We start from the raw sequence: 15718 nt of genomic DNA, 5'->3' as shown, positions 1-15718 counted from the left end.
TATCAGAGTCAATGCTGTTAATTTCCCTTCATATCCAATGGACCTGTTAAGTCCACCCATTCCTCAGCCATGACAGTAATAGCTCCAATGTACCCCATGCTTCTTCCTAGTCCCTCTCCACCTTCCCTTCATATCCCATGCTTCCTTTCCCTGGCTGCAAGCTGGCATGATGTAGCATTGGCTGTAGGTATTTTAAAGCTATGTACATATGCCAACTAGCAAACAGGTTCATGTTCAACATTCAAGTGGCAGGCCAAACAGAATATATCCTCTTACCTGGCAATTTTTGCACTGAGGACAAGTCACAACCTCTTGCTTCAGCAAAGTCATTAGTTTTCATGAAACTTGCAGAAACTTATCATCTTTCAGATCCTGAATCTTCTGTCTGAAGTGGTTATAGTATGACCACAGTTGCTGGCAGGTGAATGTAGGGAAGAGAGGAAGTCACAACTTCATTTTTCCTTCAAAAAATAAACTAAAATAATATTACGTGGACTGTTCCTATGCTATTAAACTTACCCTTGACAAACTGATCACATAGTTTTCTGAGGCAGGAATGGCATCCATCACAGGAGTGAGGTCCTTGGGTGCATCATACCCAATGAACCACATCATCCATTCTTGTGGTTGTTTCACAGGGTGTGTGTTATTCTTTGATGTTTTCTGGATAACCTATATGAATGGAAAAGATGAGAACAATTCAATGGGCTTGCAGTTCATAATGACTTATCATTCAGCAGATCTCAGTAAATTAGTACTAGCTTTTGAGATTGACTTGAATTTAATTCAATATCAACAGCTCACCATGGATAAAACGGATCCACATTTATTTATTTATTTCTGAGAGTTTTCTTTTTAATTAAAAATGTATCCTGCCTGAATGAATGCACATTGGCAAAAGCAGTTTGATATTGGAAAAAATATATACAATTTAATAATTTGTGAAGTTTATGATGCAATAATCTGAACAGTAATTGTACATCACTTGGAATGTGTAAAACACTGAGCTAGATGATATTGCATTATAGCTGATAATAAAGAGGCTTTTCCAAATCAAAGATATAATTCAGCAACGATTCCTGATATTTCCCATTAAAGTGTCTCTGGAGATTAAGTGCACATTTTATATACATGTATACATACACCTCCTATAAATAAGCACAAAATCAACACCAACTTTGCCAAACCCCTTCCATTCCCAATAGAACATAAAGTGAATGAAAAAGATAACACTGATAGAATCAAATATGCAATGTAATATTTCAAAAGCAATATACTTGCTTCAAGGCTAAAAATATCAAGAAGACTAAATTAGTTGGAGGCTTAAAATTAAGATTGCATGGCTCTGGTTTGCCTATTCTTTACTATTTGGTATGGCAAAAGCAACAAGATTAAAGCTTTTGAAAAAGTGCTAATTTGTTTATACTATATTTTGCCAATAACCCAAGCAGGGGAAAAAATTCTGTCTGGCAAGAAGCTCTAAATGAAGGAACAGAAAATTAGGTTTCTTAATGCATAAATATAAAAAAAGGAACCCTATTGTTCTCTTAATAGTCAGAAATTCTCTGAGGTTCAAGCTATCCTTGATCTGTTCCCTTGTGATACTTTCCAGAAGAAAGCCTATCTACAAGAAGTTCTAAATTAATATGAAGAGTTCACTTATGTTTGGCAACTGTGAATTATTCATTTACAGCAGATCTCACCACAGAGGATTGCAAGGTAATTACTGTCCCAGAGGTATTCCTTATACTGTAGTTAAGATGATGTATAGTATAGTTGAGATGATGCATCTGTGTCAAATATTTTTAAGAGCACACACCTGAACTGCTCTCCAGGTGCATTTCTACACTGATGGACTACATATCAGATGACCTATAAAGTTTTGCTGTCCTGGACATCTCAATGAAACTAAAGTATTAATGTGAAGTAAGTCACCAGAACTAAAAACTACCCAGCCCAGCCTTCTGATGGGCCACAATTAATGGTGTGGAAATCCTGAATCTCTAAAGCTGATGTTCACATTTTTAATGTATTGACTAGCTATGAGGGTTTGTTCAAAGTGAATGTGCTGTTCAACACTCGGCTGGTATGCAGTTTAACATTCCCTATTAAGATCTTTCTTCCTGTCTGTAAGTATGACAGCATCTCACTCTTTGAAATTTCTCAGTATTTAAGGTTTCTTTCCATTAAACGTGTGCAAACAGCTTTGCCCTCAAGTCTTCAGAAAGATCTAGAAGGCAGCAGATTTCAATGGCAGTCCCAGCACAGCAACTGACCTGCTGGGTGATCCTGAGCTAATCCCCTCCGCCTCCACAGCTTTGTTTTCTTTTTCATCCTTTCACAACTCTGAGGAAGCAGGGACTTTCAGCTTTGAATTTTGAGCTATACGCTTCAAGAGAGCCCTGCAGCAGCACGGGAGTTTAAAGCAAAAGTTTTCCATTAAAGGTACAGAATTACAGATTTCTCTGTGGGTTGTCGCCTTGGATTTCCCTTAGCACCCAACAACTGGTCCAAACCTTCACTGAAGGCAAAAGGCAGGCAAAATGCCCTCACTGTCTTTCTGGGTAATCAAGACTGTGAAGCTCTGTAAATAATCACCACAATGACATCCTTTTGGATCAGCCATGGACAGTTTTAGACCAAAATGGAAAATGACAATGACAAGCCAGTAAGAACAACAGCATCTGAGGCAAAAAAAGACTCCAGATAATAGAAAGTTGTGGAAATGAGAGCAGGACCAAATCTCTCTTCTATTTTCTCTATTGATTTCACCTCCAATTCTTGGCTGGTCTTTCCCTGCCCATACTAAAAGCCATCACCAATTCCTGCAGCAGCAAACACATGAAGGGCATGATACTTACTTGCTTAGTCAGCAAGGCTGTATGCAATAATGAAGAGTTGTCGTGCAAGGTTGCAGCGATGGAGGCTATTTAGGGAGCACTCAGAGGAATTCTCTCATACCTAGCCAATTTTTAGTGGTAATAGAGAACAGGGTAGCACATAGACTTCAGGAATGCCTGTAAAGATGGATCTGCTTGTACAGAAGAGCTTATAAACTAAGTTAAGAGAAAAGTGAAGGAGAAAGAAGGACAAGGCAGAAGGACAATATGATTATGTAGTCACTTGGGAAACTAATAAATATGAATTGAAGATAACACAGTAGGGTTTGGTTTTGTTTTGCTTTGCTTTAAATATAATTGTATTAACTTTCGCTTTTAGTCTATAAATAGCTAAGTTGAAAAGTCTCATTGCCAGAAGATGTTCAAGGAGTAAATTCAGCAGGAGAGTAAAGGATGCAAGTTCAATGTCAACAGGCATGGAGTTCCTGGCAAATGACACATTTTGCATAAAACCACAGTGAGATAAACTTGCTTTGTGCTGACCAGAAGGCATGGGAGCATGCCATGGAAAAGTAAAAAAAAAAAAAAAAAAAAAAAGGAAAAGTTTTAAAAAAAAAAAAAAAGAGAGAGATGCTTCCTATGCTTCCTAGAGCCTCCTGAGAGATTCTAGACTTGAGAAAAGTTTTTGTTTGTTTGTTTTTAAGTAATGTTTCTATTTGAATTTGAATAAAACAAAACAAAGGCAGCTGGTGCACTTCTAGGCCAGGTCACTTCTTTTTTTTTTTTCAAACTTGTTGGTTTATTTACGTTGATGTGAAAATTTAATGTAACTAAAACAGAAGTTAACACACTTTAGGATTTAAAAAAGCAACTAGAAATAAACATCTGAGTGGTATACAACTTCAAAAAATGACAATAGCCTCTAGAAAGCAACAGGTTGCAAGAATGAAGATACCCAACCATAGACAGAATGACAGTAAGGCAGAGAAGTAATATTCTAGCTCATCCAATCCAAAGAGAAAGTATTTATTTTGCTTTAGACACTCATGCCTTTTGTTTCTGAGTTTCTGAGGCTTATCTCAGCATCTCAGTGCTGACAGTTCCTTACCCATCAGGAAAATCCCAGGCCTTGTAAAAAGCATCCATTTCTGTAAAACAGAGAGATCTGGCCCTCTTCCTCTTCATATGCCAGTGCCAGTACCTATTTGTATTTGACCACTCTAGCACAAAACTTAGACTTATATAAGCCATACAAAAAGCAGTGTGATGTACATGGGCCAATGATGATTTATATTGAACTGTGACTACTAAAGCTCATACAATGAAGTACTGAAAAGGTAGCACATTTAAAATCAAAGAAAAGAAGAGTGAAATCAAGTACTACATGTTTTTAACCACAGAAACTCGCCCTGTCACAAAGACACAGAAGTGTTGTGTGAAGACCACAACGCCACAAGCCAAACAAAATGCATGCTGAGAAATCATCACGGAAAGCTCTGATAATCCCCCTGCTGTTGAATCATCAAGAAATGATAATGCCAGAACACCAATAACGTGCCAAAGGCCACTGTCACACACTGACATCAACAACTGCTGGCGTTTTCATATAGCTCCCAACAAGATAGTGGCTTGCTATATGCAGATGAGGACTACAGGTCTGTACTTACACCTGGTGAAACAGAGCACCCTCTCAAGGACCTTCTGAGCACCCATATGCCACTGGCACATCAGTGTAACCCTTCCTCTTCCTTATCACCCAGGAAGCAGCTGGGGTTGGGCAAGTCAAGGCAATCATCTCTCATTAGGTAACATATCACCCATTCCCTGAAGCACTGCTACCCATGGATTTCTAAGGCTTTAATCAGTGAGAGTGCGTGCATTGCACTTACAGCTTCTCCATCACCAAGACAAGGAAAGAAAACTGAAGGAAGTTGGAGAAAAGGCACTCCAGCATGTTAGATCATAATTCAGAGACAATAACTGAGAATGCAGGCAGTTATTTTGTTTCTGTCAGCTTGAGGTTTTCAGTGAACAGCAAACTGTGTTTGCTTCACTCCTCGAAAAAAAAAAAAAAAAAAAAAAAAAAAAGAGATTATAGTAAGCAGCCCCAAAATTGTGATATACACTGTATTATTATGTATTATTATGTGTGTATATATATATATATAATTTAATCAATTTTAAACATACTGTAATGAGGGTACTATCTAATCTGCAGCTCAGTTAAAGACAGCAGGCTGCCAGTGACCCTTGAGGCTGTGTGATACACTCAAACTGCCTGCGGGTGTTTCAAAGAGGCAGAGTCCAGTGCCCTGTTCTACTGACACTATGTGGCACACACCTCAGCAAATAAAATTACACATCAGCAATGGATACTGCTAAATGCCTTGCTCTCAAAGCCAAAGCATGAAAGCTCTTCTGCTTAAGTGACAGCCGAACATATACCCAAAGTATTGCTTTTCTTTCTCACCTCTGGTTTTATGTCCGTCCTTTCCATCCTGTTATTATTCTTATTTAAAGCACAGCAATGTCCGGAATGCTTACATCATGCAAACACATAACAGACACCTGAGTTTCCAGATGAAGTAAACAGCACATAAAATTAAGATGTGTAAGCTTAAAAGTGTATGCTGGGGGTGGAGATGCAAATGGTTTAAGTGACTTGCCCAAGGTCAAGTGGACTTTCCCAGTGGGTGTAGATAGGAAAACTACTTTGTTAAATGGTCAGATCAAGATAATATATCATGCTTTTCCTATACAGTGAACAGTACACAGACTCTCATCCAGAATACTAAATTTAAGGTCATGGACTTCAGCCAGCTTAAAGCTAAACACGTAATTAAGACCTTGGCTAGATAGAGGTTCAGTTAAGCTTGCAAATTGGTGCACAGCCATCCCCTGATTTCAGACCACCTGTACTTCTGCAACAACAGTCCCTGTTCTCAGATATAAAAGAGAGTTTAATGCAGATGTATCAATAGGAATCACATTCACGTGTCAGAAAGGTATAATTTGCTACTCTTAGGAATCAATGGAGTTCTTCCAGACTTTCATCTGCATAATAAAATGAAAATTGCTGTTCAAATTCATTCCTTGATGTCTTGCTGATTTTTCCCTCCCACTGAATAGCTACATTATTTTCTAGATATATTAAGTTCACATCCCTGAACTTTAATTTTTTAATATATTTTCCAGCCCTTTCTTCAGCTTTTAAGTACCTCTGCAAATGTAAACGTGTCTCTCTTCACAAACATTCACCACTTTTCATTATTTAGCAGTTTCTGGGGATTTCCATTTTGTTTCTTTTCCAGATCAATAACAAAAATATTTAGTATGATATGCAAGTTACTCAACCAGACATCTTTCCTATACATCTACGGGATACCCCAGTTCTCGAGCCACTTGACAACACCCTGTATAAGCCAATTGGAAATAATTTTCAGTTGAGCATTCAGGAGGCATTCAATCTCCTCTCTCCACTCTCCTGTGAAATTCACAGGCATAATAGAGATGTTTGTACAATGTGATACATGTGGAGACTAAAAAGAATAACAGAGCCTTGCAAGTAAAGTTGTAATTATGGAAAGTGTATAGCAAGGCTTCAAGTACGACAACCTCCCCCCATCAGCTTCAGAGCATCTCTTCTATCTACCTCCTCAAAGCTACCTAATTCTCACCTGTGCAAGCACTGGTTTCACAGCCTGGACAAACCCATTGAGAGTGGGGAGCTTTTTCTCATCTACAACAGAAGAGGTGACAGAGGGTTTTGTTGCACACTAGTAGTCCTTCACAGCTTTCTAACATCTCTCATTCAATAAATTTACTTGTGTATTTCTGTAAGTGCAAGCTGTTAGAATTGTATGCGACTTTTCATTGAATACAACAGTACTGCAGAGAACTCACATTTGAGCACCCGCTGGAATCTGCATTATTTCACTTAGTAACTCACTTCTGCTTCTGTTCTGTAGAGCACTTCAGATAATGAACATGAATGTTTTTGTTGTTGTTCTTATTGTTTCTTTTGTTGGGTTTTTTTTAAGCATATATCTTAACAGTTCTGTCACCACAGTTTCTGCTTTCACATCCAATATTTTTATTCCTGCTGATGTGCAGTATCAAAATCCCTGGCATGGTGTTTTTAAATTATAAACATCCTCTAAATAGATTATTTGCTACCAAAGCACTTTATTAAACCTCCTCCCTTGAACTACTAATTCACTTCTAATTTTTGAAGGACAAGGTTATGAGGGGACATATGGCCCTTGCAGCATTTATTATTTAAAAAAAAAATAAAAAATAAAACTGTTATAAACTCAGGCAGCACCACAGCCATCTGTGAAGCATTAATGATATAAAAAAAAAAAAAAAAAAAAAAAAGGAAAAAAATAGAGCCACTTGTTCATTAAAGATTTTGTTTGTTTGTTTGTTTGTTTAACTGGAACAGAGCTAGTAGATACCATGATGATTTTAACATTTATATGGAAATAATATTCCTGGTTTTGTTTCCGTAAGGATCAGCAATATTTACCCTTTCACATACAGCCTGACTCTAAAAGTGGGAAGAATCATCATGGACCCCATGAGGTTATGAACCACCATGAATCACAATGGTGTGAAAACTAATGATAATTTGCCCAGGACAGAAGAGGTCAACACTCTATCTTATTTAGCCTTATCTGCACCTAGCCAAATATGCCACCTGAAAAATAGATCTCAATATTTATGTTGTAAAGCCCAACTCTTTCATTATCTTTGTCTTCTTTTCCACCTAACCCCCCTAGTGTAAAATATGAAACACAATGAAATATCTTTCTGGCTTATTACACTCAAGTAAGAACCAAGTTTCATGAAACGAGAATCAATCTCAAAAGCTTTGAAGTAATTTTAGAGGAACTATGGTGATCAGAATAAAGGGGCTAGAAGTAAAATACAATGGCATGTAGGACAAGACATTTCCTTCCTTCCTTTTAAAATCAAATGTATAGTGGAATTTTTCTGCTCTGTTTATAAGACTGTTATTCTTCCACTTTCCACTGCTAGAAACATTTGTTCTGCCACCTTCCTTAACAAGAAAATCACATAGAGAGTAATTGCATATAAGACTTAGAACAAATACATATCACTCTCTTTCTGAAAGCATATATACCATAATTTGATTATGTCTAATAATATCCCTATAATTATAATTTAATCATCTTACAATCATTTCTTATAGGTTTCACTTTGAATCACTATTTTAACACTTGATGAATAAAATTAATCTGTCAAACATATAAAGGAAATTCATATTGAGACCATATATGGGAACATAATTATAGAGCAATTAAAGTACAATTGCATTATGATTACTAGAAAATTTATAGTAACCGACATAGTAAAGACATAATTCTCTTTTAATACAGTGTGTTAGATTATTTTCTTTTTTGTATTTTATTTTAGCAGTTCCTTCATCTCGATTTTTTTTCCAAGGTTAATTTTACATGGAAGCTTATTTAAAAAAAAAATTCTCATAGACACTTAAGTTTCTTGAGCTGCATACCTAATATAAAGCAACTACTAGGTAGCATTACTATAATCTTAGTTTTATTGACATGAGTGTTAAACTAGCACTAGCACCAGGTACTAGTTAAATGTGCTAGGTCATTCAGTGGGAAACATGAGCTTTGCTCTAGGAAACCATTTATATTCAAGACACAAGATTAATTCAAATCTGTCTTGAAAGCAATTCTTAACTGCACATTTTACTAAACATTATAGTGTGAACCATCCTTTGTACCAGGACCCAATTCTGTAAAGCACTTGAGATATGCTTAAGCCTCCCTCAAATAACCAAAAGAATGAATCAGTCTCACTTTGTGAAGACTCCCATCCCTAATGCAGTGAACTGAGTATGGTAGATATGCTTTCACCAGTGTAACAGTTTTCCCTTTTTCTTTCACTGTTTCTCATTTCTTACAGAGAATCTTTGTAATCAGCTGCAGTTTTGTCATTCTTACTGGCTTTAGCTGTCCTCTAACTCTCTTAACACAGCCCACAAACATCTATATCACGTTAAAAATGTAATAGCTGCATCTGGAAGAGGAAACATTTTCTAGTATCTGTGATTTGCACAATGGACCAAATATCCAACCTTAGGCTGTAAGTTAGAGATATGTTTTGCAGCTAAGCCTTTATGCATCCACAGTGTAAATAGAAATAGTTCTTTGTTCACATAACAATTAGATTAAGTATCTGGATGTTACTCATCTGTGCATGCAAATTTGGAAACAGGCATGAATATGCAAATTTTGAATTATAAACACTTTTTAAAAGACTAGCCCATGACATCTCAGTCACTCTCCTCAGTGTATTTAATCAAGTGCCTTGTTTAATACTTAAACACAATTCACATAACTATAAACAATGAAAGGCTGAGAAAACAGGAGAAACGGATAAGAGCTATTGCATAGGAAATTAATTTAATAGATTTATAACAACAGAAACTTTTTGTGAATTAATGTGCAACTAGTGAGTGAAAAGTCCTTGAAGCAATCTGTTATACTAGTACATCCCAACAGGTAAATTAAGGTAGAAGAGAGAGATTTTCTAAGTGTTTATTTATAATTGGTGAAAAATATGTTTATTGTAAGAATTATTCATGATGTACTGTGCCTCAACTATTCATTTCCATGTTAAGACTTAGATGTTGTCAATGATGTGACTGTAATTTAACTAAATACAGATATTTTTTAAATAGCTTAAAAAAAAAAAAAAAAAAAAAAAAAAAAACGTATTTCTAGAAATATTGGCAGGAAGGGGAAATATTAAAGAGGACTGAAAAAACTGACCAACTGACCTAGAAGGGAAGACAAATCTGCCAAAATTGCTACACTTATATTAAGAACCATTTTATTTTTTTCATAAATACCATGAAATACCTGGAGAGACAAAATTGGCTTTTCAAAGGTGTGTCATACAAGAGAGGATAAGTGGCCCAGCGTGTAGAGCTCAAGACTAGGACTTGAGGTAGCTGGTTTCAGGTACATCATCTGTCATGAATGATTATTTGTGTGATCACGGATGAGACACTTGGGACTGAGTGGAATGTAACTTAAACCACAGATCATCTGCAGCTCAATACCAGGTTTTATACTGGGTACTATAGTCCTTAAGCTGATGCAATCTGGAGCTCACAAGTCACTCACCTGAGTGTTGACCCAGGAGCCATGTGCCGTTTGCACTCACCTCCAAACTGAAGGAGCCCATGCTAGTTTCAAACTGGGTCAGACAGGTCTATGTTTTGGAGCCTTGGTGCAGATGCAGTCTCTCCTCTGCTTTGGTTCCCACCTCTTCCTAAAGCAGTGTTGCAGGGGTAAAAGAAGAAAGCTCATGAACTCTCATAAACAATAGAAAAGGGGGAAAGAGTGGAATCTAGTCTAGTAGACATCTAGGAGAAGCTGTAAGAAGTTCAACCAACATTCCTATCAACTGTTTTCAAACTAGTACCAGTGCCATGACAGCTAACACAGGAGAAAGATTAACCAAAACAGTTGGAGTCTTTGTTTGTTTCCCTTTGCACCCATTGTTTACTTCTAAAAGTAGAAAATAAAAGAAAACCTTGAAAACATAGCATATGAATGAAACAATGACATCTGTCTGATTTTGCAAAGGACCTATAACAAGAATTGTAAAACAGGCCAATCATTTCCATGTGCACTATCTTAGAATCCAGTAATGATACATTACTGGCTATAATGATCTCCATTTCAGTGCTCATCAACAAAGGTAAAGTTGGAGAGGGAAGACCACACTCTGAAGTTCTATACTGAGTGACTCCTCAGACCAGAGATGGTCTGAACAAATACCATACAGAAAAAAAGAAAACAGACAAAACACGGTCCACTCTCCTTAAACTCCACTTTCAAGAGGTGAAGAAGAAAAGAAGCAGAGAAAACGTCTTGCATAAATAATGACAAAGCAAAACGGAAGCAAAAATTCAGCATTGGTTGGGAGAAGTCTCCTAAAAGATAATTCTTTTCACGATCATTTGCACAGTCATTTGAACAATCATCATTAGAATCATCTCACCTGCTGACTAGGGTCCACGTTCTGCTTTCCCTGTTCTCCCGCTTGTTTTTATATAGGTATACAACAGTCTCTTTTTAACATAAATTTAAACTATCTAAAGTACTGTTTACCAGTGATGTAACACATGAGACAGGAACACAGACTAAATACTTGTCTCAACAGCCTGAAAGCAAAGCTGGCAACAGCCACCTCTTTATAAAAAAAAATAAAAAATTAAAATAAGCAAGAGTGGAGCATCAGAGCAGTGCCAGTCTCTGGCTGTCTCTTCTCTGAGGTGGCACTGCATCTGATCTCCTACTAGAATACCAAAAAGGTATTACATTATTACATATACATCTTTAAAGGGAAGCAATAACTCCTAAAGCCTTGGGTGAATATATCTTAAGGCCTGAGATTCAAACAGAAAGAGAAATGTGACAAAGAAAATATAATAAAATGGGGGGAAAAAAAAAAAAAAGAAAGAAAAAAAAGAGCTTACTGTATATATCAAACTGATAAACTGTCATTAAGTAATGGGTACACTTACAGGTTTTCTTTCTTATTTAATTTCCTACAGCAACAAGACCTTCATATTATAATTCTGCTGCTATTTGTGACAGCTTGTGGCATATTAGAGGTACTTTTTGAAAGGCAGTCTCTGTATAATATTAGTGTTGTGAGGCTCTGATTTAGGTATAGTCATCTTCTGTCAGGGGCCCTGGAAAGTCTGGACTAATTCAGGTAGACAAGAGTAAACAGAAGGATGCCTAGTGATTTCAAAGAGGACCTGAAGGACAGATGAGACAAAGTACAAAGCCTTGAACTTAGGTGGATGGGACAGGGAAACAACACTGAAGAGAAGGGCCCTCAGTTATTTGCTTTTCCATTATATGTAAATCTTGTCATTCCTTTTTCTACTCAAAGGTACATCCATAATTTAGGTTTCTAAAGCCAAAATTTAAAATCCATAAAATGTACACTTAAATGGTGGAAATGAATTACAGAGAGGCTGAGGATGCATAGGCGTAAATCCACAAGGAGTCTTAATGATTTTTTTGTCTTGGTATTAATACATTTTGGAATAAGGAAAGCGGATTTTCATGAGACACACAAAGTTCAAACCTGTCATCACTGTTCACCCTGTTTTCACTTGGTTGAGTGCTGGTAGAAAAGTATTTAGGATTTGATATTCTTCTTTATACCTGCTAGTCATAAAACATCCCTCTGGCTTTACATTCTTCTCTCTTTTCCTTAATTTTATCTTATTTAATATTCATTCATAGCCTCTGTAAATACACAGAGCCATGCAAATCTAGAAATTAAATCTGGCAGACATCCCTGGAGCACAATCAGGCTGCCCTGGCAAAGGGTTAGAAGAGGTCTCTGACAGGATCCACACAAGAGGGTTGGAAGAGGACAGATTAAACCCTCATTCACACACGGGCAACATCCAAGGAGCAAGAGACTGCAGCTAACAAGGAGGAAAAAAAATCTCCCAAAATCCTTGGCAAACTTCTTGGTTTGATGAGAATTAATGATTTTTTTTTTCCAACCTTTCGTCTGTAACTGCCACTCTTTACATTACTTATGACCAAGCAGAAAGAATTATTCATAGTCATACAAGGCAAGCAAATGTTAGAGCATCCTCAAAAAGTGGTTTCCATAGCAAAAACAGTTTAGTACTTTCCCCACAGTCACTTAGTAAAGCATTTGCTACAGTTTAAAATTTCATTGACCCACCTGAGAAAGAGATTAGAGGCTATATAAATGGGTCATGCTCATCACTTTGGGATGAAAAGCTGTCTGCAAGTTTGATGAATGAATAAATATTTGCATAGGCAGAGACTAACAAGGTTGCTTTTTAATAATCTTTTTTTTTTTAAAGAAAAAAAAAAAAACAGCGATGAAAAAAACACCTTCCATAAAGGCTAACAACATGGTGTGGGGGCGGTTGATCTGACTCTTCACATCAGATGAAGATTCAGAGTGATCTTGTCTGTGCAGGCCCTTTATCAATACTTCTTCTCTGAACACCTTTAGATAAAACTGTTCACTGGCACTCTTTCTGCTCTCAGATTTCTTCACCTGCCGTTTAATACTCCAGTTCTGCTTTATTATCAGGAAAGGGTTCTTCACCAAGAGGGTGTTTGAGCACTGGAACAGGCTTCCCAGGGAAGCGGTCACGGCACTGAGCCTGAAAGAATTCAAGTTCTTAAGCCCCTTCCATTGTATTTTCTCCCCTTTTTTCTTTGCAGAGTGGCAGTGAGAGAGTGGTTGTGATAGAGTTTGGCTCCCTAGCAGGGTAAAACCACCACAACACTATACATAAGGCCACACTAATGCTCCTACCAGCCTTCTGGGTACATCAGGAACATCAATTCCCAAGCCTTTTCACGCTGGAATTTCAAAAAACCTGTGAACCAGACAATAGTGGCACAATTTTTTAGCCTGACCTGCTGATATCTGGACAGCAATGTGTCAAACGTAAATACTAAGTTTGACCACAATTGAGTATTTCCTGCAACCAGAGATAAATCTTTAAAATGTGGCAAAAAAAAATCTTTCTCTGTGGCAAACAGAACACAGTTCTTTGGTACTGCAGAGTTTTACATAAACTTCAAATAGATTCTGGTCCCACTTAGTCATGTATTTTTCCTCATTCTTCCTGAAACATCTGTCTTTTCACACTAAGTGATGGTTTAATAAAAACAGAAGAAGAGTACATTTCTGCATGGATACTCAGTAAGAATACTTAACTGACAAGAGCTGCAGAGGTCACACCTCAACGGTATTTCAATATTTCCCTGTGCTACGTGAATATATTTGCAATATTTCCTTCTCTACTTTTCTGCTTGGGCTAATGCTTACCCATCTTAGGCAATATATAAAAAAAAAAAAAAAAAAAAAAAAAAAAAAAAAAAAAGTATTTCAAGTCTTTAAGATTTTAAGATACATTACCACATATTTATGTAGATTTGAGCTAATTAAGGAACTACACATATCTATTAATGAGATTTATTCACCTTCATAAAGTCTGGCAACAAGTTCTTAAAATATTTTGATTTCACAGTCTCAAACAATTTCCATACAAGATACAGTAAAGCCACTGATTTGATTCCAGATAATGTAACTGCAAAAATTTTTTCTTCACTAGCATCCAGTGTCACATGTTAGATTAACTTACACCCATCAAAGTATTGCCCTGTCTTCTTTGGCATAAGAAAATGCTAAGAACTTGAGTCTTTCTTTTTGATCAAGTTTCAGTTGTCAAAGGTGGTGGCAAATATCTTAAATTTTTTAATAAGTTAATTTCAGACATGCTATGAAATAAGCTTTTAAAACCTTCAGTCCCTCTTTATTTATTACAATAATCAGTGGGTTGTTTTGCGTTGTTGGTTGTTTTTTTTGGTTTTTGTTTTTTTTTTTGATTCTGTCACATAACAGCATGTCAGAACTCTGTTACTTCTTTGAGACATCTGCTATTTACGGGGAAAAAAATCCTTCCCTAAAGAAACCTAAAAAAAATAATATTTCTGCATATGTAAAATGGAATTCATTTATAAGTATGAAGAAAGGTTTGTATAATGTTGGGTTTTTCTCCCTAAACAATAATGACTTTTATATAAAAACTTATTTCTCCAGAACTACTGGAATAATATTTTTTCCCAAAATAATTATGGGACTGATTCACGCTTGCATTACTCCCATACCAAAATACATTTAAATCAATTGACTTTAAAACTGAAATTATGCTGCAATGAGTCAGTTTTTACATATATTTAAAACAAACTATTTCCAGGTATTTTTCCTTTTAATATTAAGCACCCTCTCTAATGCATATGCTTCTGTACCTGAATACTGAACTATTCATATGTACCCTTATTAACTCTTAGAGGTTCCCTTATCCTTCACTTTTTGTTTGTGCAAGACAAAAATGATGAACTGTTGAAACTTTACATAAAACAATGAGAAGAAGTGAAAATCTCTATTTTCTTCCCTCACAACAACCTGTCAATTCTTCCTGCTCTTGCCTTTATAAAGATCACTAAACCCCTTCATGGGGAGCCCTTCCTCAGCCAAATGCTGCTGGGTACTCCAATGATTACCTTTCCATCTCATGAGTAGAGATGGACTTCCAAATTTGTACATCATTAAAGCAGAAGGCATCAGATGCAAACTACTGGACTCTAGCACAACTACTGATTCTTCAGGGATCTCTCTCTGTGTTTCTTGCAAATAAAAGTATTTTACATAACAAAATGCATATTCAAATATATGACTGAAATGAAGGAGTTAGGTATCCAGTATCATGAAGTGTCACAAAAAGAAGTGTGTACCACTGCAATAGATACTTAAGTGTGACAGTTCCTATTTTGAAAAAGGACACAAAATATATGTATGCTGACACAGACACTAGGTACAATGTAGATGAACATAAGCAATAGTTAATATCATTTTAGGTTTTATTAAAGATACTAGTAAAGCACTGAGCTTGATTTTCTGCTTAATTGATTTTTTTTTTATGAATAGGCTTGCCAAGAGTAGCAGTTACACAGTCTTAAAATCAAGAATCACCTCCAAAAAAATTCTGCAGTGTTGAAAATGTTTCTACCTATAGACTATTCACTCAAGCCAACCTGATTTCACAGATAAATTCATTGATACATCACAATTCATTCTCAGAATTGAAATGAAAACTGGACTTCACCCATCAGTACAAACACAGGAACACACAAATGGAGATGCATTTTCTAAACTGTGTAGTTACCTGTTTAAGCATGACTCCAAACGCAGACAGAAAATCTTTGAATTTACTCAGTTTCAGTTTATGA

The 15718-nt window shown here is 36.3% G+C and overlaps 1 long non-coding RNA gene across 1 annotated transcript; it reads right to left on the bottom strand.

Moving 5' to 3' along the window:
• Positions 1-276: 276 nt before the first annotated feature.
• LOC119716302 (uncharacterized) lies at positions 277-10187 on the bottom strand. The gene is made up of 3 exons (XR_005264122.2): positions 10065-10187; positions 520-672; positions 277-414 (listed from the first exon to the last, which is right to left on the bottom strand). It is a non-coding gene; the product is annotated as an uncharacterized lncRNA (long non-coding RNA).
• Between the last annotated feature and the right edge of the window lie 5531 nt (positions 10188-15718).

The sequence above is a fragment of the Anas platyrhynchos genome, chromosome 3 (assembly GCF_047663525.1).
Source record: "Anas platyrhynchos isolate ZD024472 breed Pekin duck chromosome 3, IASCAAS_PekinDuck_T2T, whole genome shotgun sequence".
Classification (NCBI taxonomy): domain Eukaryota; kingdom Metazoa; phylum Chordata; class Aves; order Anseriformes; family Anatidae; genus Anas; species Anas platyrhynchos.
This window is presented reverse-complemented; position numbering and strand designations above follow the sequence as displayed.